This window comes from Anomaloglossus baeobatrachus, chromosome 1 (assembly GCF_048569485.1).
Source record: "Anomaloglossus baeobatrachus isolate aAnoBae1 chromosome 1, aAnoBae1.hap1, whole genome shotgun sequence".
Lineage (NCBI taxonomy): Eukaryota > Metazoa > Chordata > Amphibia > Anura > Aromobatidae > Anomaloglossus > Anomaloglossus baeobatrachus.
In genome coordinates, this window is record NC_134353.1 from 843169667 (window position 1) to 843194409 (window position 24743).

The following is a 24743-nucleotide window of genomic DNA, read 5'->3' on the forward strand; positions in this document are numbered from 1 at the left end:
TGGGACTCCCCTGGTTACGGACACACGAACCCTCAGTCAGCTGGGGTACTGGTGAAATCACCCGATGGGGCTCCTCTTGCCACGAGAACTGTCTGAAGACTATTCAACCCATCCGACGACCTCCGGTTACAGAGTCCCTACCGGGACTGCCCTCGGCCTATTGGTCCTTCGCGGACGTCTTTGATAAAAAAGAGTCAGACGCACTGCCGCCACATCGTCCTTACGATTGTGCCATCGACCTGCTCCCGGGAACTACACCACCTCGAGGACGGATATATCCGCTGTCTCCTGCCGAAACAAGGGCCATGTCTACCTACATCACAGAGAACCTGGCAAGGGGATTCATTCGGAGATCCTCCTCTCCTGCTGGAGCAGGCTTCTTCTTCGTTAAGAAGAAAGAGGGCGACCTACGCCCATGCATTGACTACCGGCGATTGAACCAAATCACCCTGAAAAATAAATACCCCCTGCCGCTCATCCCCGAATTGTTTGATCGGCTTAGAGGAGCTCGTGTGTTTACCAAGTTGGATCTTCGGGGTGCCTACAACCTGGTCCGCATCCGCTCTGGGGACGAATGGAAGACCGCGTTCAATACTCGCGATGGGCACTATGAATACTGTGTGATGCCCTTCGGCCTGTGTAACGCACCAGCAGTCTTTCAGGAATTGGTGAACGACGTGTTCCGGGACCTTCTCTACATCTGTGTGGTAGTGTATCTTGATGACATCCTGGTCTTTTCTCCGGACCTCCAGACCCACAGAGAGAACGTGCAGCTGGTACTACAAAGACTGAGGGAAAATCGTCTGTACGCCAAGTACGAGAAGTGTGTCTTCGAGCAGTCTTCTCTTCCCTTCCTGGGTTACGTAATCTCCGATACCGGACTGCAGATGGATCCGGAGAAGGTCTCTTCCATTCTCAACTGGCCCCCTCCTTCTGGACTGAATGCAATCCAACGCTTTCTGGGATTCGCAAACTATTATCGTCAGTTCATCCCTCACTTCTCGGCTCTGACTGCACCTCTCTCCGCCTTGACCAAGAAGGGGGCTAATCCAAAGGACTGGTCACCTGCGGCCGACGCCGCGTTTGGCTCCCTGAAACAGGCATTTGCTTCCTCCCCTGTGCTCCACCATCCGGAGTTAAACCGACAGTTCACCTTGGAGGTGGATGCCTCCTCCTCGGGAGCCGGAGCAGTGCTCATGCAGAAGTCCTCCTCCGGGAAGATGGTGACTTGCGGTTTCTTCTCCAAGAGCTTCTCAGCGCCTGAACGCAACTACACCATCGGTGACCGAGAGCTATTGGCAGTCAAACTGGCTCTGGAGGAATGGCGCTACCTTCTGGAGGGAGCAGTGTACTTCGTGATCATTTACACGGACCACAAGAACCTGGAATACCTGCGGTCCGCTCAGCGACTGAACCCACGGCAAGCCAGGTGGTCCTTGTTCTTTGCCAGGTTCGATTTCCAGCTCCATTTTCGACCTGCGGACAAGAATGTACTCGCAGATGCCTTGTCCAGGTCATTCATGCCCATGGAGCAGGAGGAGGAGACATCCCAGACCATCATCTGCCCTAGTAAAATCATTCCGGTGGCCCCTGTCACCCTGGCCCAGATACCGCCCGGGAAGACCTACGTCTCTGAGACTGACAGGCAAAAAGTGTTGCACTGGGGCCATGCCTCGAAAACAGCCGGCCATGCTGGTCAGAAAAGAACATGGAGTACGATTGTACGTCATTACTGGTGGCCATCCCTTCGCACGGACGTCGCGTCCTTTGTCTCAGCCTGCTCCTCTTGTGCCAGGAACAAGACGCCCAAACACCTGCCATATGGCCGTCTTCTGCCTCTGCCTATACCCTCAGTTCCGTGGCAACACATTGCAATGGACTTCATTACGGACTTGCCCCTGTCCTCCGGACACACAGTCATATGGGTCGTGGTGGATCGGTTCTCCAAAATGGCTCATTTCGTCCCTATGGCTGGACTGCCCTCGGCCCAGGAACTCGCTGACGCCTACATATAGCACATCTTCCGGTTGCATGGCTTTCCATCACACATTGTGTCCGACAGAGGAACTCAGTTTACCTCCCGCTTCTGGAGGGCCCTCTGCAAACATCTGGGAGTGACTCTGGACTTTTCTTCAGCCTACCATCCTCAGTCGAATGGCCAAGTGGAACGAGTCAATCAGATCTTGACCTCCTTCTTACGTCACTACGTCAACGCCCATCACGACGACTGGTCCACGCTTCTTCCTTGGGCTGAATTCTCCCATAACCACCACGTCAGTGAGTCCTCCTCCAGCTCTCCCTTCCATGTCGTTTACGGACTTCAGCCTTCCGTCCCATTGCCTGTAACCTCTTCCTCGGATGTCCCTGCTGCTGATGCTGTAGCCCGTGACTTTGCAACAATTTGAGACTCTGTCAAGGCGTCCCTTGGACGTGCTTCCCTGCGGATGAAGAGACACGCAGACAAGAGGCGTTTGGATCCTCCGTGTTTCTCTCCAGGAGATCTCGTCTGGCTTGCTTCCAAGTACGTCTGATTGAAGCTACCATCATACAAGCTGGGTCCTCGCTACATCGGGCCGTTTAAAGTCCTCTGCAGAATAAATGAGGTCTCCTACAAGCTGCAGCTCCCGGCCACGATGAGGATACCCAACTCCTTCCACGTCTCCCTGCTCAAGCCGGTTGTCCTTGGTCCCTTCTCCGCTGCTGCCAGTTCGGCTCCTCCTCCTATTGCTGATGATGACATCTATGCGGTAAGGGATATCGTGGCCATGAAGACCGTGCGGGGCCGACAGATCTTCCTGGTGGACTGGGCGGGGTATGGTCCTGAGGATAGGTCCTGGGAACCCCGGGAGAATGTGGGTACTCCTCTGATTCGTGCCTTCCTGTCCCGGTTGCGGGGAGGGGGGCGTGGGGGAGGGGGTACTGTCACGCTCCCCGGGTCCCCTGTCCAGCTCCCCGGCTCCCCTGCCACGCTCCCCGGCTTCCCTGGCTCGCTCCCCGGCTCCTCTGTCCGGCGTCCCCCGCTCCACAGCCTCCAGGCCTCCTCACCTATGATCCCCAGGCGTCCCAGTCCCCGCTCCCAGCGTCCGCCGGCAGCTTCGCTCCAGCCCGGCTCCCCTGCCTCCTGTTCGCCGCTTCCTGCCCTGGCTTCTGGCACCCGGGCCTCGCGCATGCGCATTAGGGCGCGCGCGGTCATTGACCCTTTCTTAAAGGGCCAGCGTCCACAGACAGGATATTGAACACACAGGTACAGGGTATAAAGGGGTTTAATGTCCAAGTGGGTGGGGCCTGTTCTTCGTGTTTCCTAAGCTAGGAGTCAGGTCTCCTTGTGTCTCTGTGATATACTTACCTCTCTCTCTCCTAGAGCCGCTCCTGCCTCGCCATCCGGTCCTGCCGATTCCCGAACCCCGAACGCTGACTATCTGCCATCCTGTCAGTCCGTACCATCTCTGATCCCTGTGGTGACCCGTCCTCTCGCTCCATCGGTTCCGGACTCTGCCTGACAACATCTCGGCCTCCGAACCTGAGCTCCGTCACCCGGACTACCATCAGTGACTCCGTGGTCCCAGGGACTTCTCCATTCCACTCTTTTGCACGGACTGTCCTGCTACCCGTAGTGCTCTGGCTACCGGACCCCTTGCCTTCAGTAAGGTGTTCGGCCCAGTGGATCCACCTCCTGGGTCCGCCCGTCCACCTGGCCCTAACAGATACATTAATCTGATTTTCTGAACAGTGATCATTTGGCGCGGCATTTGAACACCCCTCTCTACCTCTCCCAGTTACACTGTAAATTGGCAGAAAGCTACTAATCAGTGGTGGTTATGGGTTACACAAAGCAGTTTATTAGAAGGCACGAGACCTCTAGTCCTGTAGGAAATCTCCTCATCACAAAACATTGATTTTACTGAAGCTGCAAAACACAGTCCAGTAAGTGACATATCACTGGAAGTTTTTTTCCAATACATGATTCTGCTCTCGGATTACATTAAGGGTAACAAACTAATAACAGATTCCCTACAAGCTGTTGACAGGAGCACAATACACTCAATTTTAAGTAAAAGATAAGAATAAACTTTTTGTAACACGGTACAGTATTTACTGAGTGGGTGGTTCACAATTGGCATTAAATACTGAGAATGTTTATAATGTTTTTTGCATTGATCACAAATTAATGTCTGTATCACAGCCCAGAGCTGTATTCACGATTCTGCTAGAATTTCCAGCCTGCAGTCTACAAACAGATTTGTGGGAGCACGATCCGGCACTGGGGAAAATAATTGAAAAATAAAGAAAAACAGGAATAAAACAGCGTTTCATACTTACCAAGACTCTGTGTCATGGCGGCACACTGCTTCCAGGTCGCGCATTCACTTCCTGTACTGTGCATCATATACACACAGCTTTCCGTGTTTTCCTCGCCCACCGGCCGTCCTCTCGTCTGTGATTGGTTGCAGGTACTTGCGCCCCCAGCCTGTGACAGTATCTGCCTGCCGTGCAGTCATCACGGCTCAGTCATTGTCTGCACATCCAGCGGTCGTGCTCTTTGGTCGCTGATTGTGTTATGTAGCAGAGCTGAAGCGGCGTGGGACCTAGTGTGGATTACGCCGGAGCTGCGGAGTGTTGGGGGTTAATAAAGAGGTGAAGGAGGGGGGCGTGTTTTGTATTTTATTCCAAATAAAGGATTTTTCTCTGTGTCTGTGTTTATTTAGATTCACTTACAGTTTAGTGTGATGCAGGTATCACATAGACGCCTGTGCTATCACTAACCTACAGTTTAGTAGCAGCTGTGCGCTGCTATTAACTCCTTATTACCCTGATTGCCACCGCTCCAGGGCAATCGAGAAGAGCCGGTATTGCACCGGGATTGTCACATCTAACAGATGCGGCAATACCGGGCGGCTGCGGGCTGAGAATACCAGCCCCCAGCCGGCATTATCATGGCTGAGGATGAAAATTAGGGGGGACCGTACGTCATTTTTTTTAATTACTTATTTAAATAATAAAAATAAAGCCGCATCACCGACACAGCTGCGCACAGTTCTGACAGGAGCTTGCATGTGTTTCTGAAAGACATACACGTTCACCATACTGACCCGCAGACACATGCACTGCTTTCCCCGCCCACCAGCCGTCCTGCCGCCTGTGATTGGTTGCAGTCAGCTGATACACTGACACTCAGGATGGGGGTGCGTCTAGCTGCAAGCAATTACATGCGCTGGTGAGCGGGCAAAACAATGAATATTGAATTGTCGGCTCCGGAAGGGAAAAGCGTGACCCGGAAGGAGTTTGCTGCCATGACACAGCCTCGGGTGAGTACAGCGCACGCGCTCCTACCCCCCTGTCCCTTCCACAAACGTTTTTAATCTCCGGAATCTGGTCCCCATAGACTTATATGACCACCGGAATCCGGAGTGGATACAGATTTCTTTTTCAATCCGGCAGTGATCCGGCAGTGATCTGCCGGTCCCAGATTTTGGCGGATTCGATCAGCTCTAGCAGTAGTATATTTTGGGGACTCCTCACCCCATATGTTTGATGAGTGGTGGCAGTGTGTATTGTGTATCTGTGTCAGGATGTGATTTATGCTCACTTTAGACCTTATAACACCAGGACTAGGGTTTGACTGCAAACCCTGTAACCAACTATAGTCACAACTCTGGACACTAGTACTGTATATGCCATAATCTAATAAGTGAGGGTTCAGTTTCTTCAATTTCCACTATTGTAGAAAAACAGGAGCCTCTGTTTCCCTACTTTGCATGTGACAAAAAATTTGCCAAGAAAACGATACAATGAGTGCAGCTATCCCCATAGTCGGAGATTGTTGGGGTGCACAGAATGGCATCATGGGACGCATGTTGCCCCCGGCCCGCAGGTTGTGCACTTCTAGTTTAGAGGCACATTGGCTTTAGTATAAGAAGGCTGAAGTGGAGTTTGCCTTTGTAAGAAGCACATAGCAGCGTCTTGGATGTAACCAATGCACTGGGAAGAGTCGGGCACCTTTTATGCTGGAATGAATCACTAGGAGAGCAGAATTCACTGTAGTCTCAGCTGCCAGAAATAGGATCTCTATGGGGGATTAGCTGTTCCATTTAGGTGTAGATTGCTGTGTCATGGGAGAGGATAGGGCCACACGTAGATAAGATATGTTAATGAAGAGGCACTTAAAGTGATCCCTTTATAGGAAGAATAGTCCGCGGAGAGTTAAGGGTACTTTACACGCTGCGATATCGGTACTGATATCGCTAGCGAGCGTACCCGCCCCGTCGGTTGTGCGTCATGGGCAAATCACTGCCCGTGGCGCACAACATCGCTAACACCCGTCACACGGACTTACCTTCCCTGAGACGTTGCTCTGGCCGGCGATCCGCCTCCTTTCTAAGGGGGCGGTTCATGCAGCGTCACAGCGACGTCACACGGCAGACGTCCAATAGCAGAGGAGGGGCGGAGATGAGAGGCCGGAACATACCGCCCACCTCCTTCCTTCCTCATTGCCGGTGGACGCAGGTAAGGAGATGTTCGTCGTTTCTGCGGTGTCACACATAGCGATGTGTGCTGCCACAGGAACGACGAATAACATCGTACCTGCAGCAGCAACGATATTTGGAAAAGGAGCGACGTGTCAACGAGCAACGATTTTTCACGTTTTTGCGCTCGTTGATCGTCGCTCCTTGGCATCACACGCTGCGATGTCGCTAACGGCGCCAGATGTGCGTCACTAAAGACGTGACCCCGACGATATATCATTAGCGATGTCGCAGCATGTAAAGCACCATTTAGGGTACAGTCACACTAAACGACGTACCAGCGATTCCGACCACGATACGACCTGGTCAGGATCGCTGGTACGTCGCTAGAGGGTCGCTAGTGAGCTGTCAAACAGTCAGATCTTCCCAATGACACAGCAACGATACGGCGATCGCTGGGACCCCGTCACATAGCACGATTCAAATCTTGATTAGTAACATAGGCGTGCAGCTACATCGCCTTTTCTGTGCACCCTCTGCTCCGATTGGTGGTCGTAACTGCGTTGTGACTGGGTGGCCTTGCCTTTAGAAAAGGCAACATAATAGCACTTCCATCCTTCTCCATCCTTGTCCATCCTACATTCCCGATGGAGAATGGACTGTATTACGATCTGCTGCTACACGCGGTGCGGGACAAGTGAATTCAGCCCTCTGAAATGTACTGCGATCTACAAGCCAGAACAGAGGATGGAAGCGGCCAATCCATACGTAGTAGTGATCACCAATCGGAACAGAAAGGGCGCAGAAAACAACAAAGATGCACGCCTACGTGAGTCACGAACGAGGTCGTTGGGTAAGGTGTCAAACACGCCGATAAGTGCTGCCCTGTGGGAGCCCGACGACCAAAAAAATGAACCAGAACAGTGTGTAACGATCAGCGATATCACAGAAGGTGGCAGATCACTGCTTAGTGTCACACACAGCGAGATCGCTGATGAGGTCACTGGTACGTCACAAAACCTGTGACTCAGCAGCAATCTCGCTATGTGAGAAGTACCCCTTAGAGCAGGGGTCTCAAACTCAGCTGGGTGCATGGGCCGCATATAGAAAAAAAAAAATTGAGGGGGCCGCATTATTTGCAGGACAAAGTGAACATTTTTAAAGAATCTATGTTTTTTTTTCTATACATCTTGGATCACTTTTTTAAACATTTTTCGTTTGTTTATTATAACAAACGTGCACTTTTTTTTGTTAAGTATAAACTTAAAGAAAAGCATTTTTAATGTAAAAAAAAAAAATCATACTTTAGGATTTTTTTTTTTACATATTATCACCTTCTTGTAATTGTTTTATAAATTAGCAGCATTATATAGTAATCTTAGCCAACATATTGTAGTAATGTGCCCATGCTGCAGTAATGTCCCTATCCGTGTGCCCTGTAGTAAGGTGCTCATCCTTGTGGTATTGTGCCCAGTAGTATTCTGCCCATCCTTGTAGTATGTGCCCAGTAGTATAGTGCCCATCCTTATGCCCTGTAATATTGTGCCCAGTAATATTGTTCCAATCCTTGTAGTATTGTGCCCATCCTTGTAGTATGGTGCCCAGTAATATTGTGCCCATCCTTGTAGTATTGTGCTCATCCTTGTAGTATTGTGACCATCCCTGTAGTATTGTGGCCATCCCTGTAGTATTGTGGCCATCCCTGTAGTATTTTGCCCATCCCTGTAGTATTCAGCCCATCCCTGTAGTATTGTGGCCAGCCCTGTAGTATTGTGGCCAGCCCTGTAGTATTCTGCCCATTCTTGTAGTATTGTGCTCTGTAGTATTCTGCCCATCCCTGTAGTATTGTGGCCATCCCTGTAGTATTGTGGCCATCCCTGTAGTATTGTGGCCGCCCTGTAGTATTGTGGACATCCCTGTAGTATTGTGGCCATCCCTGTAGTATTTTGCCTATCCCTGTAGTATTGTGGCCAGCCCTGTAGTATTCTGCCCATCCTTGTAGTATTGTGCTCTGTAGTATTGTGGCCATCCCTGTAGCATTCAGCCCATCCCTGTAGTATTGTGGCCATCCCTGTAGTATTGTGCTCTGTAGTATTGTGGCCATCCCTGTAGCATTCAGCCCATCCCTGTAGTATTGTGGCCATAGCTGTAGTATTGTGGCCATCCCTGTAGCATTCAGCCCATCCCTGTAGTATTGTGGCCATCCCTGTAGTATTCAGCCCATCCCTGTAGTGTTGTGGCCATCCCTGTAGCATTCAGCCCATCCCTGTAGTATTGTGGCCATCCCTGTAGTATTGTGGCCATCCCTGTAGTATTGTGGCCATCCCTGTAGTGTTCTGCCCATCCCTGTAGTATTGTGGCCATCCCTGTAGTATTCTGCCCATCCCTGTAGTATTGTGCCCATCCCTGTAGTATTGTGGCCATCCCTGTAGTATTGTGGCCATCCCTGTAGTATAGTGGCCATCCCTGTAGTATTCTGCCCATCCTTTACTAATACGCAAACAAAAAAAAAATTCTCCTCACCTTTCCTCCATTCCCTGCGTGCCCACGATCAGTACTTGCAGAGTTTTGGATGCAGCATGCTTCAGCTGTGTCCAAAACCCTGCTATCTACGGTAAAAGCACAGTGGGCATAGGATTTCTAAAAACCCCATGCCCACTGTGCGTGTACGGCCCACAGTGAAAACGGAACTGCGGTGCGTCTTCCAGAGGCTGTAGCATGTGAATTTATGCTGCGGAGTCGGAAGCGTACTCCCTAGGCAGAGCACAGCGAGGAGACCGCAGCGGCCTGAACCCCTGATCGTAGGCACGGGCAGCTGTGGTCTCCTAAGGAGGAGACTTGCGGCCCCGCCGATCAGGACCCGCTGTGTCCAGGATGCAGCGGGTCCTGGTCTTGAGCACGTACCTTACCTGCTTGTTGCGGCCCGTGATGATCGCGGCTCTATGCTGAGGTAGCTAGTCGCATTAGACCACGTCAAGTTGTCACCAAGCCGGTCCGGCTATGTCTATGCCTTAACCATCGTGGACCATTACTCACGCTTCTTAGTGGTGGTACCCGTGAAAGACCTTACAGCTAAAACAGCAGCTAAAGCATTCCAGACGTACTTTTGCAGACCCCATGGTTACCCAGAACAAGTCCTTGCAGATCAAGGTCCAGCTTTTCGATTCACAGATTTACCAAGAATTCTGCAACATGTATGGCTGTAAAAAGATCCGCACAACAGCATACCATCCCCAAACAAATAGCTTATGCGAGAAGATGAGTCAGAAAGAAATCAATGGCCAGAGAAATTGCCTGACCTAGTGGACTTGTACAATCGTGTCCCGGTGAGTTCTACAAACTGCACCCCCGCCTACCTCATGCGTGCAAGGCCTGGTAAACTACCAATTGATTTAGATATGGCAATTCTGAAGTCAGATGCAGAAATTCAAGAATCCAATTGGGATACCCCACGTCGGCAACAGTATCGCCAAGTACAAGAGTACGTAGAGAAAAGTCTCCAACAAGCTAGGGGAAGACAGGAGAGAACCTTCAACCAGCATGCTCTAGCAACCCCATTGCAACCTGGTGACCAAGTTCTCAAGAGGAAACGACGCACAATTCGATAATCAGTGGGAAGCCACCCCATATACAGTCTTACCATCAAGTATGGATAATCCCAAAGTGTGTCTCATCAGTAAGGATGAAGGAAGGACATCAGCTGTTGTGTCAAGAGATCAACTCAAACCGTATCCTGAAACCCTGAAGACACCAGAAGTCACCTCACCCGTACAGGTACAACCTATCAAGATGGAAGAAGATGTGTTCCATGCAGTCTTAGGAGATTTCCCAAAAACTTGGCCAAATTACTATGGGGCAGTAGTAGTCCCGATGATCGCCTTCCCTCAAGTGGTGGAACCAGCATCAGAATCCGTACCACAAGAAGTCCCAAGACAAGAAGAACTGGAAGTTGAACCCATAGAGGAAGAACAGATTCCTGGTCCCAGTGGGCTTGCCAGTCCTACAGTCAGTCCCCCATCCTCACAATTGCCAGAAACACCAAATAGGTACACTTCCACCCACACCATTATGCTAAGTACACCCAGTACACCAGCAGTACGCAGGTCAAAGCGTAGTACTCAGGGTCAGATACCAGCAAGATATAAAGACTAATGTGAAATTGCATATAAAATGTGCATATGTTATAATGTTTATATGAAAAAATGTAACAGTTTAGTGTACAGAAAAGGTGAGAGAAGAGTGGTGTAAGGTGGCAGCACAGAGAGTTACAACTTGATCACATGGGTGGTGGCCCGAGGCCCATGAGGCCTACTGCACTTACGACCAGAGTAGAGACACCTTTAAGAAGCATTTGGTTATTGAAATGTTTATATGTTTGCAACGTTGAGACCCATAAGCCCAGTACCTACAGAGACTATTCTGTATGAACATTTACATATTCTTGAACAATTTCCTTTTTATTAAATATGGATCATACCTACCACAGGACTGGTTGTGGTAAAGACTGAGTGTGTACCTCCATCAGCCCCAGAGGCAATAGACTAAGCCCTGGAGAGACTGCTTTTTGAACTTTTTGGGTTTTTGTATTTTTCCTTTTGAGACTCTGTATATACATAATTGTTGTTGATAACTTGTTTCTTTCACAGTCCCGGAGTACTGTTTTTCACTAAGGGGGAATGTGGCACCCCAGGGTTGCCACAGTAACAACACAAAGGGTTAACTCCCCACACACAACACCAAGACCTCCTGGCCAGAAGGGGGAGACCAAGCTGCTTCCCTGTATATTCTAGTGTGGAGAGGAAGTGGTCAGTTCAGTTTTAGTTCAGTGCAGTCAGTGCAGAGGACTGAGGATCTGCAGGTTGGAGCTGGCTTTAGCTCACCTCAGAATCCGCTGACCAATTCCAGGCCTAAGCCGAGGGTCTGAGGAAAGGAGACAGATTAAACAGAGGAACATACCTGGGAGAAAGAGTACTGCTTAACTCAGCCCAGTGGAGCACACAGAACGGATGCTGGATCCAAGGCTGTGCAGATTACACCCTGCACAGTTAACACCAGAGAAGTGAAGATTCCACATTCTTCACCTTTACCACAGACACAGCAACAAGCGCATAGTTCAGGAACACTACAAGTAAGGGCTCGAGTTGCCTGTCAGGTCGGTACCTGGGAGCAGAACAGGGCCGGCTGCCTAGTTCACACAGCAGCAGGCCACAGACACACAGTGCAGATAAGGAAGCCTAAATGGCCTGGCTGGGTGGGAGAAACCCTGAACCCTTCACAGACTCCATGGACAGTACTCTGCTGAATACCATCATCAGTAAAGGACAAAGAAACTGCAAAACCGTGAGTCTGCTTGTTTATTGTGCTCGTGTCTTGCACTTTCCCCCCATAGACTATCACACTGCCCCGGGGAGAAGGCTCTACCCGTGGGGAGCCGTCCCATCTCAAGCTGCCATCCATCACCCCCGAAGGTTCTGCAGCAGCAGTGGTCATCTCTGATAACATTCCACGGGTGGAGTCACGAACATAACCCCTTTTTATTGTGGAACCAGGGAGCACAGAATGGGTCACGACACCGTGATCCCCTTTCCAGAAGTGACCCCATGGCCCGGTTCTGGGTATCCCTTTAACCCCTGGCGACACATGAGTGTGTTCTGATGTGTGAGTGTGTGTTCTGATGTGTGAGTGTATGCGATCGGATGTGTGAGTGTGTGTTTTGATGTGTGAGTGTTGGCCGGACGCAGGGGAGTACAACGTGCAGCACATCTGCCTGGAGCTCTCGCCGGAGATCACAGAGAGGAATGATGTGGAATCTGATGTGTGTGTGGATGTGTGTGTGGATGTGTGGATGTGTGGATGTGTGTGTGGATGTGTGTGTGTGTATATATATGTGTGTATATGCTGTCTGATGTGTGAGTGTGCTCTGATGTATGTGTGTCGGGCAGATGCAAGAGAGGACGGCGTGCAGCACAGAGATCCCAGGGAGGAATGATATGGAATCTAATGTGTGTGTGTGTGTGTGTGTGTGTGTGTGTGTGTGTGTTTGTGTGTGTCTGTCTATATGTGTGTATGCTATCCGATGTGTGTGTGTGATCTGATGTATGTGTGTCGGCCAGACGCAGGGAAGGGTGACGTTCTGGGAGATCTGGGAGCTACACAGACGCCCGGGGATGGTAAGTATGATGATCCTGGGAAGGGGGGGGGGGTTCTGCTTTTTCTGGGGGGATAAACTTACCCCAAACCATGTCTCCTCGAAAATAAGACACCCCCTGAAAATAAGACCTAGTGCTTTTTTCGGGGCAAAAAAATATATAAGACAGTGTCTTATTTTCGAGGAAACAGGGTAAGAGCATTGACACTCTGGACAGACATCCCAAGGGGCCGGCTTTATCCTGCGGAAAATTGTGCAATCGAAAATGATATAAAATTATAATAAATGTGAGGTATTTTACTCATATTTTGGCCAAAATACATAAGCTTGTAACCCGAACGTCAAGGGTCCCCATGCTTACACGAGTCCCTACACTATATTTAAAATAATTCACCGAAAAGGACATAAGTTGTTAGGCTGTGAGTGGTCGTCTCATCCGTATTCTGCACCTGTGTTACTTCCATCTTTATCATAAGGGGCCGGCTGCATCCTGCGAGTACATCTGCCATTATGACCTGTGTTGGCTGGTGGGTTTTTTCTGGTGATTTTTTGTTTTTTATTTGTTTCTGATTTTTTTATGTCCTTTTCAGTGAATTATTTTAAAATGACAAACTGCATCAGATACATGAAACCAGAAGGTAAAAAGCGCAGATGTGTTTTCACTGCTTTTGACTGGATCAATAAAGTTTTATATATATAAAAAAAAAAAAAAAAGAACAGTGAATATCAAAAAACAAATCAGCTTAAATAGGTTATTCCCATCTCCAAGATCCTGTCCTAATATGTAGTGGGTGTAATAATAATAATAATAATAATAATAATATTGGCCAATTTCTCCAATCAGATATGTAGTATAGTTCTCCTGATTCACTATGTCTCTAATCGCATGTGCAGGACATTGCAGGACCTTTGGTATCCATGGTTATGACTACAATCAACTACCTGTCACAATATGCGTGGCCCTGACCATGGATACATAAGCTGCATCGCCTGCACATGGGATAAGAGACATGGCTAATCAGGAGAACTATACTACATTTCTAATTGGAGGTATTTGCTAATATTATTATGGCACCTCTACACATTAGGACAGGATCTTGGAGATGGGAATATCCCAATAACTTAAAACCTGACATTCCAAAGAGACAAAAACTGCAGCAGCAAAAACTCAATAAAAAAAAAACCAGACACAAGTAAACTAATTTACGTAATAGGTGCCGACATCAAAACCTCACCGTGTGCACAGACCCTTATCCAATGTGAAACAAGGTGCAAAGTGTTTAACCCTTTTATGTCCAAGGATGTACTGGTATGCCCTCAGTCACCTCCCACTTGTTACCTCGGCCTCTGGCGGCGAGCCCACTGATCTGACCAGCAGAGATGTGTGACTGACAGGCACAGGTGGGTCGGAGATCCAATCAAGCCTGTTAACCCCTTAGATCACGCTGTCAAACACTGACAGTGCAATTTAAATGGCTGCAACTGGGATCTCATCGTTCCCCTCCACTATCAAAGGCCCTGTGACGCGATCACGGGGCAGTAATGTTTTGTCATGGTAGCTCAAGATAGAAAAAAATAAGCCATCACTGAGCCCCAGATACCGAAAAATGAGAACGGGACTCGGAAAATGGCGACAAAAGCGCAATTCTTTTTTTGGACAAACTTCTGATTTTTTTTCACCCATAGATAAAAGTAAACCTGTACATGTTTGGTATCTACAAACTCATGCCGCCCTGAGGCATCACACCGACACATCAGTTTTACCATATAGTGATCATGGTGAATAAAAACCCAAAATTATTATAGAATTTCACTTTTTTTTTTACTATTTCTCCACATTTGGATTTTTTTCCCCATTTTCCAGTACACTAAATAGTAAAACTAATGGTTTAATTGAAAAGTACAACTCGTCCCGCAAACAAAAAAGCCCTCATATGGCAATATTAAAGGGAAAAAAATATATATATATGGCTCTCAGAAGAAGGGGGGAGGAAACGAAAATGGAAAATCACCCAGGGGTGAAGGGGTTAAAACACAAAATAAATCTTGAGGGAAAAAAATAGTGTCAAGCCAAAAATCCTATAATACAATTTTTTTTTTTTTTATTGACGACTTATGTAGAAAAACACATTTGAGCACAGAACACCCATAAAAACAGCCGGTGGGGATCACAGGACACAACAAAACAATGAAGATAAATTACATCTTTTTGGTAATTTCCGAGGAGGCGATGATAATAGGATATAAATAATGACACATATAGAAATGCTGTAATCCATACTCTACCTCTCTCTATAGGGGATCCATCTCCTGATCTCTGCTTTTTGTAACTCAGAGGATGCATGGGGCTCACAATCTAAAACAAAGCAAAAATGGCATGAATAAATATGAAATCATCAATTGTACCAGAGAATTCCATAGTTTTCCTCTTATCAACCTGAAGTGACCACCAATATGAATTTTAACTATCCTTGGATATAAGAAAATAGCTTCCCCCGAAACACACTATGGCCGACACCTCGCTGCATCAGCCACAATCGGCGTTGGCGCCACCATGGCTGTTTAACCCCTTAGATGCTGCTGTCAATAGTCACTACGGCATCGATATGGTTGACAGAGTGTGGGGGTCCGTCCCTCTTTAACCCCATCAGCACCCAGAGTTCATGATTGATGGTTGCCATGGTAATTCACAGCCTAGTGACGGCCTTACAGTCTGCCGGCTGTAGCGGCCTGTTCACGTTAACAGCATTTTAGTGGTAAAAATAGAGTTTTTCATTCCTGTCATTCCACTTCGCATTAAGGACAAGCACCCGAAGGGTTAATAAAGCCCCTGAAAGCAGTGTTGAATATGGTGAGGGCGCTGATTTTAAAATGCTGTCACTTTGGGGCATTTTCCAATATTTAAGTCTCCTAAAGTGACCAAAAATAAAAAATAAATAAGTTTTAGAAATTTCTTTGAAAAAAATTGAAAAACTGCTGTTAACTTTTTAACACTTTCACTGCAAATTTGGTGCAGAAATTTCTGCATCAAATCTGCACCTTCTGGCAGAAAACCGCACTAAAAATCGCATGCTTTTTGGTGCGTTTTTCTGCCATATGTTTTTCTTAATGCACTCAATGGGTGGAAGGGATAAAAAAAAAAAACTCAGGCAAAAATGCACCAACTAGTGACATGCTACAGATTATTTTCTGCACCAAATCTGCAGAGCAAAATTAAGCAACGTGTGTACAGCGCTTCAGAATTGTCATGGACTTTGCTGGTGTGAAGATAGACATGCAAATTTGTGACGAATGTGCACCAAATGTGCATCAAAAACGCACTGTGCACACAGCCTAACATCCTAACCAAAAAAGACAATTTACAAATGCTGTTGATGTAACGCAGGATAATAGAGCGGCACTGTGCATCTCACCTTTATAGTTTATGAGGCAGGGACCGTAAAGTAATTTTTTGTCTGCCCTTTAAGGCCACATTCATACCTATGTGAAAAAACGGTACTGGTGTCACCAGTGCTTTGGATCCGTGTATCATCAGTCTACAGTCTGCGTGTTCGTTTTTACTATCAGAGTGTCATCAGTGTTTTTCCGGTATTAATCAAGAAAGAACTAAATTACACGGCTCGTGCTAACATGCTATTCAATGCCCATTGCCCAGCGTCATCGACTGACGTGAGTACCTGTGACTGTTGTCACCGCCTCAGATGCCGGGCTTATGGTCCGTGCGCATCATCAGAAGTCACCGCACTTCCATATTATGCACTCTATGAAGCGGGTAGTACCCGTCCCGGCTTCAGAGAGGTCTAGTTCACATGACCGGAAGTGCCACGCATTCTGATCATGTGCACTGACCATAAGCCCGGCATCTGAGGCGGTGACAACGGACACAGGTACATGCATCATCGCTGATCATGCTGAGAAATGGGCATTGAATAGCATGTTATCACGCCCCTGTGGGGTGTACTAACATGCTGAGAGGGCGGAATGAGAGCAGGAACTGATGCCCTTGTGACTAATCACTGGCCTCATTAGCATATTATAAAGGATTTTTAGAAATTCTTTTTCTAAAGATCCCTTTATCTATGTTACTAGACGCTGGGACAGTTAGCCATGGATTAGCAATATGCACCCAGAACTGCTCTTGGTTCTGGGTGCATATTGGACCTGACAGTTTTGTCTAAATGATGTGAAATGCAGCTTGACAGGGTTGAGATCTGGTGATTGACTCGACCATTGCAGAATACAGCTGGGATGATTTAGGAAAACCTGCACTCGCAGAGGGATGGCCCTTGAGATCTCTTCCAACACTATCATTCTATGATTTCACTTCTTTGCCTTAAATTCTCCTGGGTTGCTTTTGCTGGATGTTTTGGGTCATTGTCCATCTGTACTGTGAAGCGCCATCCAATCAACCTTGCTGGCCACATTTGGTTGAATCTGAGCAGAAAGTATTGCCCTGTACACTTCACAATTAATTTAGCTGCTTCTGTGTCTTTTTAGTGTATGTAAACTTCTGGTTTCAACTGTATGCCTACAAGGTACTGAGCTCAGGTCAGGAGACCGGCCACATGGGCCATGTAGGTGTTAAGGGCACTTTACACGCTACAATTAATCTTACGATGTGTCGGCGGGGTCACGTCGTAAGTGACGCACATCCGGCATCGTAAGTATGATTGTAGCGTGTAAAACCTCCGTGCAAATGCGATTGAACAGAAATCCGTTCATTGCATGCACGTCGTTCATTCCTCAAAAATTGAACGTGCGGTTGTGCAATGTTCCTGAGGCAGCACACATCGCACTGTGTGACACCCCGGGAACATTGAACGACACCTTACCTCCATCCGTGGCTCCCGCCGACAATGCGGAAGGAAGGAGGAGGGCGGGATGTTTACGTCCCGCTCATCTCTGCCCCTCTGCTTCTATTGGCCGGCTGCCGTGTGATGTTGCTGTGACGCCGAATGTCCCTCCCACTCCAGAAACTGGAAGTTCGCCGCCCACAGCGAGGTCGTATGGACGGGTAAGTACGTGTGACAGCTTTTAATCGATTGTGTGGCACGGTCAAAAAATTGAACGTGCCGCACATACGATGGGGGCGGGTCACATCGCATACGATAACGTATGCGAAATTGAAAGGTGTAAAGCAGGCTTTATAGACATGTGAATTCTATCTTAGCTGGAGACAGGAGGAGAGAAAGACAGTCATTAGCCAACTCCATCTGCTGGAGGAGAAAAGCACTCAGCTGAAAGTTTCTGGACCACCGATCAAAACTAATATACTGTGACAAATCATTATAGGCAAGAAAAAAATGAAATTAAATCCAACATGGCAGGATGAGCTAAGGCTAGGTTCACACACGGCATATGTTACACAATGTAGGTTTAGGATTATGCACTGAAATTCAGCAAGAAAGTACAATGTAAATAAATGGGCTTCTTTTTACATATAGGATAAGATGTCTACAGAGGACTCCAGACACAAGCGGATTTTCAAAGCAGGGAGCTGCCAGCAGGGGATCTTGACGATTTGCCCAAGTACATAGCAGCCAAGACGGTAAGTTCAGGGCTTTCTCCACGAGGCACCCATACACAATACTGAGGAAATCCAATTTTTTAAAAAATGTTGTTTCCATTTATTCCTCATTTGTAGATCAGTACCATGTCACTCCATCCAACATTTCCACAATTACACAACTCTTACTTCTTGATGTTGCAATTTCAAATGTTGAGGAGTGTAATAATAAGTCCAGAAAGGAGATATAGTATACAGCACACCTGGGCAAAGTGTCGCTCATGGGCCACATCCGGCCCTCTCTCTGTATTGTCCGGCCCGCGTACCGAGGCGGTTGAAGGGCTGAAAACAATGTCCCACGGGCCACATCATGCCCTTTCCCGCCCGCATCCAGATATCACCGTTATCCTGCATCCAGGATGCAGATAGCGATGAATACATTGGTAGAGGATGAAGCCACCAGACCTTTTATCCATCAATCTGCTTGTGCGACTGAGACCGTAATTGCGATGGCGTCACCACACCACGTCTTCTCTGTGGAGTACGTGCACCAGAGACTGAAACAGAGTAAAGGGGAAACAGGAGCAAGGGGGGTATGACTTGTTTTGTTTTTAAATATGTAAAGGGCATATGTGACTGGTCATAGGGGGCTATGTGGGGACTTGTACTTTATATACCTAGGCTATATGGGGGCCCACAACTATATTTAGGGGGCTATGTGGGGGCTCATCCTGTATATACAGGGCTATGTGGGTTGCTCATACTATATATAGGGATACTGTGTGGGGGCTCATATTATATATAGAGGGGCAATGTGAGGGCTAATATGGTATATAAGGAGGCTTTGTGGGGGCTCATTCTATACAAAGGGGGCTATGTGTGAGCTCTTACTGTATACAAAAGGACTGTGTAGGGCAGGGGTCTTAAACACGCGGCCCGCGGGCCGCATGCGGCCCCTCAGGGTGGTTCGTGCGGCCCCCAGGCCCGTGCCCCTGTTCACTATCGCGGCGGCAGGTGCAGGGGCCGCAGCCACTGTCTGCACTTTATGTCTGATGAATGTGTTGCCGGCGCTGCGCTCTCAGAGTGAAGGACGCTGCGCTCTCGCGCCTATACAATCATCTCACATAAATCACTGACAGTGACACTGCAGCTGCCGTGATAGTGAACAGGGGCACGGGCCTGTGGGCCGCACGAAGCAGGGATGAGGCACCGGAGGGAGCGCGAGACAGGTGAGAAGAATGGTGTGCAGGTGTGCGTGTTGGACGTTAACCCCTAACGACCTATGATGTACTGGGCACGTCATGGCTCCCTGGTACTTAAGGACCCATGACATACCCTGTACGTCATGGTGAAATCACGGCCCCGGTGGCTACGATCGCTGGAAATACCTTAGATTCGGGAGGAGGGGACCTCAGGAGGGGTGGTGTTTCCTCCCCGGACCTACGGAGGCTGTGATTGGCTGACGAACGCCGCTCAGCCAATCACAGCCACTAATGTTTCAACCATTGAAAATCGCTGAAACATTGAAATCCAGCCAAGATCAGTGCAGCTGTAGCACCGATCATTGGCTGGAGCTGGGTGACCTGTGTTTCACCCGCCCCCAGCTCCGATTGGAGAGACCGGCCTTGTGACCGATCTCTCCAATCACTGTGGATCTGGGGCCGCAGACCACTCCCCTCAGCTTCACTCCGGCGTCTGTGGAAGGTGAGGGGAGCTGCTGACCCATTACTACAGGATGGGGACAAAGTGCGCACATTACTATGAGATGGGGCTAAGGCTGGGGACATCACTATAGGATTGGGACATTACAAGGATGGGCACAGTACTATTGGATGGGGACATTATTACTATAGTATGGGCACATTACTATAGGATAGGGACTAGGATGGGCACATTACTATAGGATAGGGACTAGGATGGGCACATTACTACAGGATAGGGACTAGGATGGGCACATGACTATAGAATGGGGACAAGGCTGGTGATATTACTATAGGATGGGGACTAGGATGAGCACAGTACTATAGGATGGGGACATTACTACAGGATGGGGACAAGGTGGGCACATTACTGTAGGATAGGGACATTACTACAAGGGGACAAGGATGGAAAACATTACTATAGAATAGGGATAATGCTGGGGACATTACTATAGGGTGGGGACAAGGTTGGCACATTACTAAAGGATGGGCACATTACTATAGAATGGGGACAGTACTATAGGATGGGGACATTGCTACAAGGGGACAAGGATGGGGAACATTACTATAAGATGGGGGACAAGGATGGACACATTACTATAGATTGGGGACATTACTATAGGATGGGGACAAGGATGAACACATTACTGTAACATGGGGACAAGGATGAACACATTACTACAAAATGGGGACAAGGATGGGGAACATTACTTTAGGATGGAGACAAGGATGAGCACATTACTGTGGGATGGGGACTAGGATGGGGTACAATACTACAAGGGGACAAGGATGGGCACATTACTGTGGGATGGGGCACAATACTACAAGGGGACAAGGATGGGCACGTTACAACAATATGGGGAACATTACTAAAAGTTGTTGGTCAAAATTTCTATATAGTGCTAATTGTAAGACTATTAGTTACAAGAAAGGAATAAAATATATATATATAAAAAAATGTTTATATTTAAACAAAGAATGTGCACGTTTGGTATAATGAACAAGTGAAAATGTTCAAAATCAGTGATCCCAAGGTGTGTAAAAAACAATAAAATATATTATATATGGTACCAATAAAAATGTCACTTTGTCCTGCAAAGAATGCGGCCCCCCAAATTATTTTTTTTCCTCTGTGCGGCCCAAACACCCAGCCGAGTTTGAGACCCCTGGTGTAGGGGCTTATACTGTATATATGGGGCTATATGTGGCCTCATACTGTACATAGGGGGACTGTGTGTTGGCTCGTACGGTATATAGAGGGTGTCCGCATACTTCATTCTGCTCAATATTAAATTAAAGAATTAATATTTTAGATTAATATTAATTGTAATTAATATATTATTGAACAGAATTGGCCTCAGTGGCATCAAACAATAGTCACAGTCCTTCTTTCTGGTAGATAGTAATATCTTTAGTGTCCTCTCCTATTTACTGGCCATTTATCCTACAGCAGTAGATCCACATCACCATCCTAACATTCATAACATCTAATCTTCTGTATTACTGGGATATATGGGTGAATATTGTATTGTGAATTTATCAATGTTAAAATCAGTAGAAGCTATTCCAGAATTGCATTATGTGGCAAAAATGACATGGTGGCACCTTGTAAAAGGTTTCAGAGGCCAAGGTGGAGAATTAGAATCCATTTTATGTATATGTCATGAATTGGCTGCTGGCCTGGTCTGGCCCCTTTAAATTACAGCTGCTTTCCTGCTGATGATGTCACAGAATATTGTGGTTTCTGGCTCCGCCCACTGCAGTATGACATCACACACATTATAGAAGGAGCTGCAGGGCCCACATTCCATTAGAGGATGTAGTATGTGGAGAGTGGTAAGTCCGCTCTGTCACCCCACGTTGTATCTTTCATTCCTTTCTATCACCTATTTCTCATTTATCTTTTTTTCATTTAGGAGTCTTTAGTCTATATAACACAAGCAGGTCCAAAACCAATAGTGAAGCCCTGAGATTAGGCGATGGACAAATTTCAGAGCAAATCCAACAGTAAAGAGATAAATCCCATTACATCCTATATACCCAAATATAGAAATGTCAATGATTTTCCAAATAACGGCCTCATTTTATTGGTTTCTGACTTTCTTGCTCATCAGCTAAATAATATAGTTTTAAGTGAGAGAATCCCCTCAAGTTAGGGCCACGCCAATTAATTGGTCTCTTCCCATCCTATCCCTGGTATATGTGGAGAGATATCTACTCCTGGGAGGGAGAATTTATTGGGAAGTGGAAGGAAAATTCCAGATCACTCCAAAAAAATAAACAAAGCAGTGGCGCAACTAGAGTTTGATGGTCCCTGAAGCAAAATTTAGACCCCCTCACTCCCTCTTGGGGTATAGGATAATTATGCTAACACTCTGCTCTTTACATCAGCACCCAACTTTCCCATGCTCCAATATCCCTCTTTCACTCAGCACCCAGCTTTCCTATGTTCTGATATCCACCTTGTCCTCAGCACCCAGCTTTCCCATGCTCTGCTACACATTTTTCTCTCAGTACACAGCTTGCCTTTGATATGAAAGCATGGGAAAGCTTTGTGCTCAGGGAAAGCTGTACAGCAGAGCATTGGAAATCTGGGTGATGAGGGAAAGCGTGATATCAAAACATGGGAAAGCTTGGTCCTGAGGACAAGATAGATATCAGAACATAGGAAAGCTATGTGCTGAGAGAAAGATGTACAGCAGAGCATGGGAAGGTTGGATGCTGAGAGAAAGCCACCTTCCATCAGCACTCACATTTACAATCCCCATCCCGGTATATAGCCCCATCCATTTTTTTTTGCTATACATTTTATTTGTGCTATAAATAACATTAGATAATTATTCATTTTGCATATAAAAATGGTGGGTTCTTTAATGATACACAAGGAATAATTCTTCCCTCCCTGATGAAGCTGTGAGTTGGGGTGCACTTGCCCCCTCCAAGCGAAACACGTGTCGGTGGGTTGGGGGGTTATTTTCGTACTCTGGGCACGAACGCGGCGCCAGTGATTCCTTTCTATTTCTATATAAAAGGTATTTATCATCTTGTGATGTCTTGACCTCCTTTAGGACAGGCTTTTATGCCTGCTGCATATATGATAGCCTATGCAGAGAACTGCTTATGTATGTAATCTGATGAATTTGCACTGATGACTTTTACTTGCACTGTAGCACTTTCTATATTTGATAGTTCATCTTGTATAAATGTTATGAGGGACCACTGTATCTCCAGCAGGTTCTCTGCATTTTATCATCATGCTTTATGCCATCATGTATACATCTCTGGAAAAGACCTTTATATTTACATTTACTTGCCGTTTTTCCTGCCCTTTATACCTGTTTTTAATGTCCTTGCCAAAACCCCTTCTTTGTTTAAAATAAACTATTTTTGCATTCAAAAACTCCTTTCTCCTCCCGTTTCTTAACATTATATTTGTGCTATAAATAACATTAGAGAATTATTCATTTTGCATATAAAAATGGTGGGGTTTTTAATGAAACACGAGGTTTGACATTTTTCAGAGGATTTTTCATGCTTTTAGTAATATTATCCTTTTCAATGTGTGAATTCTATCTCTAAAAATGTCCCACATTTACACTAGAGTTTATATACTGTATATGTGGACATTTCTGTACACACTTTAAACACAAAAAAATAAGAACATTGGATGTCTGACAGCAAAAATCATGAAAATGATGACACCCCGCCACCATCACAGGAGGTGAGGCAAGATATATCATCAGTTACAGGGCAGTGGGGGAGGAGGGCAGGAAAGTGCAGCTGTGAGGGGCAAGTAGGAGGATAGCTGGAGGATAGAAGAGGATACTGGGGCAAGAGACATTATTCAGGCAGCTCCAGTACTCCCTTTATAGGTTACATTGTGTCCACTGGAGCCTCCCCCTCCTGCTTGTGTCAGATCGGTTACAAACGATCCGACACAAAAGTCTGGCTCCCTGCTGTGACTGACAGGAGCTGGCACCCCAGTGAGAGCCACTAAATTCTCTTACTGGCTCTCACTGGGCATAAAATGTGGGTGTTTAGTGGGTGAAACCCCACCCACCTGAACAAAATCCCGCCCACTCAGCATTCTAGTAGGCCTGTTGCCCGTTGGCGGGGTTTCAAGCATGGTAAAATATCGTAAATATGTGTTCACCTGGGGTGAAAATATATTTAATAAGCATCCATTTAGGATCCGAAAAAGCTGCCTCTTTTTGGGGAGTGGAGAATTGGGAACCGGATCACCAAAAAGAGCCGGACTGCCCATTACTAGTGCTGACTACAGAACTATGGCAGTGCAGGAGAGAGGGGACACCATCTCATTAGGCGTTTCTCATATTTCTGCAGCACGCACAGCAGGTCTGTGCCTGTGGGCGCGGGCAAACTACTGTGAGGTTCTATAGCAATGAGTGCAGTACAGGGGGTGGCTGAGCTGCGGAGGATAGACAATGCTCAACTTTTCTCCCTCTTCAGATGGACTGGGAGTTGTGGATCTTACATCGAACATACAGCATATGTGCTGTATGCTGATGGAGAGTTGGTGGAGAGTAAGTGGAACAACCAGGGGATTCACCGATTTTTCTGGTGGCCTAGAGAGCAGTGAAATTGTTCAACACGTGTTAGCCTCTGCGCCGGCAGCTGCCTACTGTGATCTCGCAAACGTCACAATCTACATTGCAGGGACCCCACAGGTCTTTGTGTGGCAATGTGCATTTCAGCTGGATATGCACCCTTGGACGCACATCCAGCTGAAGCAGATGCTACGGTTCGCTGGACCCCTGCGTCCTTCATCGTTTTGCCCCTGTCCATCCTGGACAGATTGGGGAGTTGAACTATCAAATAACCCCCCAAAAAGTTTGCTAATATAATGAATGGAATAGGTAATGAAGCAAGAAGTTCTATTCATGCTCTTAATGAGGAAATTGCTC

The 24743-nt window shown here is 47.1% G+C and overlaps 1 long non-coding RNA gene across 1 annotated transcript in view; it reads left to right on the forward strand.

Annotated features, from left to right (window-relative positions):
• LOC142301028 (uncharacterized) overlaps positions 1 to 24743 on the forward strand; it is a 94923-nt gene that overhangs the window by 67950 nt on the left and 2230 nt on the right. The window contains exon 2 of the long non-coding RNA XR_012752688.1: positions 18057 to 18160. This is a non-coding gene — a long non-coding RNA (uncharacterized LOC142301028). The remainder of the gene's footprint in view (positions 1 to 18056; positions 18161 to 24743) is intronic.